Source organism: Monomorium pharaonis, chromosome 4, assembly GCF_013373865.1.
Source record: "Monomorium pharaonis isolate MP-MQ-018 chromosome 4, ASM1337386v2, whole genome shotgun sequence".
NCBI classification, from domain to species: domain Eukaryota; kingdom Metazoa; phylum Arthropoda; class Insecta; order Hymenoptera; family Formicidae; genus Monomorium; species Monomorium pharaonis.
Genome location: NC_050470.1, coordinates 16,845,708 through 16,853,443, shown reverse-complemented (window position 1 = coordinate 16,853,443; position 7,736 = coordinate 16,845,708). Strand labels below are relative to the sequence as shown.

At 32.6% G+C, this 7,736-nt stretch overlaps 1 protein-coding gene across 9 annotated transcripts in view; it reads right to left on the bottom strand.

The window, feature by feature from the left end:
* LOC105834815 overlaps nucleotides 1-7,736 on the bottom strand; it is a 110,766-nt gene that overhangs the window by 39,464 nt on the left and 63,566 nt on the right. For 8 of the 9 annotated variants that reach the window (XR_004962770.1, XR_004962771.1, XR_004962772.1 and 5 more), the window contains 3 exons: nucleotides 4,189-4,459; nucleotides 3,931-4,106; nucleotides 627-3,848 (listed from right to left, as the gene is read on the bottom strand). The exons of the other annotated variant lie outside the window; for it this stretch is intronic. The gene's annotated coding sequence lies outside the window, so the exon portion shown is untranslated. Of the gene's footprint in view, nucleotides 1-626; nucleotides 3,849-3,930; nucleotides 4,107-4,188; nucleotides 4,460-7,736 lie in introns of those variants that run through there. 9 annotated transcript variants of the gene reach the window in all.

Below are 7,736 nucleotides of genomic sequence, written 5' to 3'. Positions count from 1 at the left end.
AGATATTACATTAAAATTATGAACTTTTATATACATATATACAGAGTGTCCCAACGCACATGGATCAATGTTCGTAAAAAGGTAAAAGGGGGGGATCGAGATGAACATAAAAGTCCAATATTGTCTGTGGTTAGGTCTTTGGTTAGGTCTCGGGTTAGGTCCACCAATAATCAAGGTATTAATTTTTCAAATTATGCGAATGAGAGCGCGCCGAAGAAAAAGCTCGATCCGCTTGAGCCATAACGGAAAAATCTATTATGAATGTTTGATAAGCTTTTATTATTTACTGTTCACAATTACGATAGAAATTAATTAGATTATTTGAGATTTCCATACGTTAATATCTCGATTATTTGCAGACCTAACCCAAGACAATATTGAACTTTTATGTTCATCTCGATCCCTTTTACCTTTTTACGAGAATTGATCCATGTGCGTTGGGACACCCTGTATACAATTTAATAAATGTTAATAAACAATTAATACACGCGCGCGCGCGCGTGTGTGTGTGTGTGTGTGTGTACGTATATATATATGTGGAATCGAAAAATTATTAATTTCATAATAATTATTGTAAATAATTGTTAAAATATATTTCATGTAAAGGAGACTGTTATAAATAGATGAAAGTTTAATTATTTATTTTTATTTAGAACAATTTCAATACATTAGCCATATACTTTAATGGAAAAGAAAAGTTTGCAATTACTGCTGCTACATCCGGCAGGACAAGGATCGTGAAATATTATTTTTCGTATTGTTCTATTAAGTTACTCTCCTCTACCGAGCGGAAACAGAGAGTGTTAGGGGTGCTAGCATGGTTATGTGGATTTTAATTAATCGTATCTTTATTAATTGATCTTCTTGTCCTGTAACAAGAAATACCGTTTCTTGAGTTCTCTTATTTTAATTGACAATCAAGGTAATACGCAAGGTGGGAAACTACTATGTTAAGTCACCGAGCGATTTGTTCGGTCGTGCTTCGCGCGAAGATCATCGTTATTATTATTATGCGGAGGCCGCTGGATTGCCTGACGGCGTGGATCGAGAGGATCAAAGGACGCGTACCCCACACTATAAATTTGGGTGGAGGCGCCTGGTTTAGTAACGGCACCGTCGTTGGTGTCCGCTCCGGTGCTGTCAAGAATGGCGGAACGCATATAGCGCGCCGGTAGCCCCGCATCTACGCTAAAGTCTTACGACTTCGCAAGGGCGGTTGACGGGGAAGGACGTACCCTTCTCAGCGCACACCTTCCCGCACCGTTGGCTGGTCGTCCTCGAAAGGATGGGAGGTTGCGACAAAGAGAGAGAGAGAGAGAGAGAAGCAAAGCGCACGATCCTCCCGCGTGCCGTGAGGGAACGCTGAAACGCGCTCACCCAGCGGGTGACGAGGGCCGTTGCACTCCTTACGGAACTGCAGCTCTGAGCCGTGGTTCACCACTTTCACCGTCTATAAATGGAAAGTATTAAGAGTGATCGAAGCACCACCGATTTGTCCCGCACTCGCACTTCAGCAACGTGGAAAGAAAAAAAAAGATCTCGATCTTAATTACACTAATTTTAATAAACGAAAAATTTTGTAAAAAAAAGAGAACTCGCACCTTCACAATTTTCCGGCTTCACACTTATTCGGTTCGCACGCAAGACGCTCGCTGTGATCGCTAGTCGCGTTTTATAATTATAAAAAAAACTAATTAATAACGTAAGGGAGAAATTGCCACCTCGAGTCTCTCTTAGTACCGCGCAATATTCCAAGTTTAAATTGTAAGTCTTAAATCGCGACAAAAGGTGTTAAGTTCAAATTTGAATTCAAATCGCGAAAAATATTCTAAGTTCGAATACGGAAATTACGAAAATATTCTAAGTTAGGATTCAAAAATCGCGAAAAATATTCTAAGTTCGGACGAGAAAAATCGCGAAATTTTATAAGTATGAGAGTCAGTACGGAACGCGTTTTACGACCTTTCGGCGCGAGACAAGGAGGCAAAATCTCTAATTTTGCCCGAAAATCGCGGCTTATATACCTGCAAGTGAGGGCGTTCGGGGGTGAAGAGCGCGGAAAAAGGAGCAATAATTCATCTAACATCTGTCATCTAATTTGATGACTAATTAATTATCGTTTGTTATTTTATGGTCGCCAGATAAAGTTTTGCCCTCTTATTCACATTTTTTAGTCGTGGGGCGCGCAACTATCGCCCACTCCTTTTAATTGCCGTATTCCGTAAGTGAGTTAATTTGAATTTTTCATAACGGAGTTGAGGATAGGAGATTCCAGTACCACGGAGGTACAGGGTGCTCCTCCTCGTGTTCGAAACTCATTTACTCCGTTTGTTAATTAATTAAGGGTGTTTGGCCCTTACTGCCCTATCCCAAATGATCCCGCGCGAGTGCGGATTCACCGGCGCCGGCGAGAGCGTAGGCTTTCCTCCTCTCCAAAAAGTAATTAATAAATTAAATTAATTAGTTAATTTGCGCGATTACTATCAATGATTCGAAGCCGAGGCGCCTCAGCTTTCGGGAAGCCGGCTAGGGGAAGGATCACTCCTCTTTTGGAAATTTTTCGATATCTAATTCGGTTCTCTAATAAATGATATTTTTAATTAACGCATGCGCGCCGCCAGAGCGGACCGCATGCTCGCAGCGCGTGATCCACCAGTCCCCGGCACCGAGAGCGCGTGAATCCGTTCGCACTCCGTTACCACGGCAACGCGTCATCGTAAGGCGCGATCCTTGCTTAGATCGTGACGGCCGGCGCGAAAAATCGGCCGGACGTAACACTGCCATAAATGGTTGCGTTTACAATGTTTTGAATTTAATCTATAAAAAAAATATTGCAAATATACTGCATTGGTTTATGCTTATTGTATTTAAGTATATGAGATATAGTATACAACATGGTAAAATAACATAAAATAAAAGGAATATGCAAAAATAAAAATATATGCAATAGACAAATCTCTCTCATGTAGTGAAATAAATTTATCCAAATATAATAATAATAATTATAATAAATTAATAAAATGTAAAATATTTGTAATAGCACAGCAATATGACGTCAAATGCTTAAATAACGTCTTATTAATCTTTCTATCATTAATAAAATGTCATAAAACTTTTTTGCTACTTAAGGACGCAATGAGCACTGTGAGAAAAAATACATTAAGTCTTTGTTGTAACTTATTATCACAGTATAAAAAATTAAATTATAAAGTAAACCTTTCTAATACATCAATAAGATATTATTAAGACCTCGCTACTTAGGTACGCAATGAGCACTGTGATAAATAAATAAACTATATCTTTGTTGTAACTAATTATCACAGTATAAAAATTAAATTATAAAATAAAAATTATATATATATATATATATATGTTAAATAAACAATAAAGTATTTAACATGTTTCAAACATTAAATGGATAATAAAATACATAAAAAGATTATATGTTTGACAATGATACAAATGTAGCATCCATAATCATTTTTCTTCTAATATTTTTTTCGTGTTCCGGGACATTATCTAACTGTGCTTTTATAAATTGTATAAATGCTTCATCTGCTGTGTGTGGTTTTGAATTTTCCATGTAATTCACAATTCTGCTGCTCATATTCATAAATGTTTGTTCTGGTTTTGTCTAATGATTTAGTTTCATTTATTTTTCCTTTCTTGCGACGTGGAGAACATATTGTAACTTGTGCAAATTTCTTATATCGACATTCTCTTGATTCTTTTCGCCTTCACTTTCTTTATTATTTGAACAAGTGCTAACATCTGGAACTTCACTTCCTAATACACTTTCGTTAACTAATGTTGCATCTGATTGTAATTTTTGTACATTAGTATAACTTCTGAAAACAATAATAAAATCACATTAAAAAAAGATATGTTATTAATATTATATGATAAAATTGTTCGTAGATATTATACTACCTTCGTCTTTTTATGACTTGGTCCAAAAATGTCAATTTGGAATATAATGCAAATGGACGTGATTTGGAATTTGAAGCAGCACTTCTGGATTCATTTTCTTGTCTTTTTTTCGCGATTAAATTGTTCTCTTAATGAAATACACCTTCTTTGATAATATTCTGGAGTGTAAAAATCACCTACAGGAGAAATTATAGAATATATTAAAGAAACCATATGTAATGATAAAAAACGACAATAAATATTTTAAAAAACAATTACCACAATTTGTCTCAATTATCGTTTTAGAAATTTCGTTCCATGCGTTTTATTTTAATGTATCCTTAAAATTATTATTTCTCTTATTATATAAATACGGTTTTTCTCTATATAACTCTATCAGAAAGTCATCGCCATTTCTTTCTCTATCATTTTCGAAATTATCAGACAAATTTTCGGTATCCTGAATATCAATCCTAATTTCATTTGCGATACTATCACAGTAATACTGATGATCAGACATTTTATGCAATAATCATTTTTTAACAGCAGTCTAAAAAAACATATAATTTATAAATTATTGGAAAAAACGCAAGTTGGAAAAACATAAGAATATTCTTATATAAATAAAAATAAAACAAAATTGCAATTAAAAGTACACATAACCTATCATTACTATAGCTTGTCATTTAATCGACATTTTAAACAAGAATGGATTGCTAATGTTCAACAGATTTACCAAAAACCTTATTATTTACTTTTCATAATTAAATATAGTTAAAAAGCACATTTAGATGTTTTAATTCTTAATTTATTTATAAATATGATCAGGTTATGTACATGGATTGCCCGTGTATGTACATTGCAAGCAAAGTAAAGTCCACATAGGTTAACGACTTGGACGCCGAAGGCCCCCTTGCATCCCTTGTGTGTGTGTGTGTGTGTGTGTGTGTGTGTGTGTGTGTGTGTGTGTGCGTGCGTGCGTGTGTGCGTGTGTACGTGTGCGCTAAGTAAAAGATGCTCCTTATACTTAAACCTTTTAATATTAGGTGGGTTTGGCAAAACAAATCTGAAGTGTCTGGAGGCTCTGTTGACACATTCTGTCTTTGTTATTTATTGGCATCGAATAAAGATAGAGTGAGGTAAGAGAGCACTCCTACGTCTCAAATTTGCTTTACCGAATGCAGTAATTTAACCACATGCACAACTCTACATCACACTTCATCTATTTAATCATCAACACCAATGTAAAATTAAATAATCAGTGAGTAAGAGAAGCTTAGATTTTACACTGGTGTCGATGAGATAGATGAGATGTTGTGTGATATATAGAATTGTGAGTCAGTTAAGTATTGCTGTAAATATCAATCAATATTCACAACTATTAATTAGCTTGAATAAAACTTTTAATAAACATTTTTTATATTACTAATTTTTATTCTTTAGTTTACTAGTAACATATATAATGCCAGTATTTTGGTGATAAAAGATGGTATCTTTACAACGTCAACAGTATTTAACCAATGCAAAACATTACGTCACACTTCATCTATTTAATCATCAACATCAATGTAAAATTAATTAATCAGAGAGCAACATAACTTAGATTTTACACTGGTGTCGATGAGATAGATGAAATCCCTTACGGAAAAAACACTAAAAATAACACTTTAAAAAATACTCAAGTTAAATATAATTTGGGACAAGGGGTAAACAGTCAATTGAGTGTAAACACTTAACTTGAGTGTTCGCTCTTTTATTTACTTTTAATTAGAGTGTTATTACTCTCAACTTGAATGTTCGCCATTTAATTGAGTGTTAATTTTAATGTTAATCCTAAATTTAAGAATAACACTGAAATTAACACTCAATTAGATGGCAAACATCCAAGTTGAAAGTAATACTCAAATTAATATTCAAAGTCAGCTGAACACTCTATAGTTGAATATTTCAGTTAAACTTGTTTTTTTTTTGCTTTTGTTTTTATTTAACATTTTCTAATCCAATGTTTGAGAGTACACACTCAATATTAAGTGTATACCTTCAACGATAGATGTTGAGTGTACATCCCCAACGTTTCAGTGGTCAGTTTCACACTTTATGTTGGAAGTATACACTCATTTATTGAGTGTCATATCCAAATGTTGAGAGTATACTTTCAAATATTCAGTATTTAAATCCAAACTTTGGTATAAACACTCAATCATTGGGTGTACACACTCAATGTTCGAGTATAAACACTCAATCTTTATGGTAAATACTCAAGATTTGAGCGTATACACCTAAATTTGGGAGTAAACTCCCAAAATCGAGTATTAACACTCAATCTTGAGTGTAAACTCTCAAAATTAGAGTGTTTTTTCCGTAAGGGATGTGTGATATTGAATTATGAATAATTTAAATATTGCTGTAATTGTCAATCAATATTTACAATTATTAATTAGCTTGAATAAAACTTTAAACAAATGTTTCTAATAATACTAATTTTTATTTTTTGCTTTACTAGTAATATATAAAAAAAAATTACAAAATCCAAGATAATACTTTTGATCATATCAAGTTCAACCTAAGTGATATATAATTTATAAATACTACAAAATGCATGATATCCAAACAAAATTACCTTTTTAAAAAGGTAAACAAAGCGCGCCAAGTATGTAGTTTTTCTTTAAAAAAAAATCACAAAATCCAAGAATACTTTTTATTAATTCAACTTAAGTGATATTTTTTATAACGAAAAAAAATCACAAATCCAAGATAAAATTTTGATTAAATTCAACCTAAGTAATATACATTCCTAAAATGGTATAACTTTGTTTATTAAAGTAACCATTATTTTTAATAAAAAATTATTGTATTCACGCACACTTTTTAATTTTGTAGAAAAATTTTTTTACAAAAATAATGAAATGTAAATATTTTGCGCCAATTAAGAGTGAACACTACAAAATGAGTGTTAAGTTTTTTCTCTACAAAAATAATGATATGAAAAAATATGCGCCAATCTATAAAAATTGATGTTTATTCTTTGGCTGGCATTCATAGTTTGATTTTTCATTAAACTTGTATCAGATTAAAGATTGATATTGGGATTGAATTGAAATGTAATTAATTAAGAACAAAATCATTATTCTTTAACTTTGCTTTGAATGGTCAAATTCCAAAAAACGAAAAAAATTAGAAAATTATACTTTTGTGCAGTTTCGTGACTTTAATCTGCAGCACTAATTGTAAGTTTTAAAGACTCCATACGTACAAAATAACTGTTATGCACCTTTATCATTACAGGAAAGAATAATAATGTGCTTTCAGAAATGAGCTAGAAGCTTTTGGTATAAGAAAATAATGTATTTGAATATGTATGGTGAGTGCGGATTCGGAAGAAGTCCGTAAGTCCATGATTAATGTGAAGAAAAATGTTTTCGTTCTCAATATGAAATTCAATTCACTGATTGATATTAATATGTGTACTATAATTCTGGAAAAGAATTTCCAACTCTGTAAAAAAAATATATACAAAATCTCATTAATGACATGCACGAATGACTCTACATTATCGATCCTGATCGAGCATCCCCTTAAGTGCTTTATTTTTAACGATAACTTTACAATCTTTTTTTGTTACCAGTGTATCGAAAGTTGAAATATTCATAAACTAAAAGTGAAAAGTGAAAAATGCCTAGATTATTTACAATAATCAAGATAGCAAGTTTTTTATAGGTTCATTTTGACAATCAACGTAGGGGAAAGGGGGATAAGAACGAAGTGGGTAAGATGACGAATCACTAATTTTTCTAAACTAATAACAGATATCGACCTGAACTCATTAA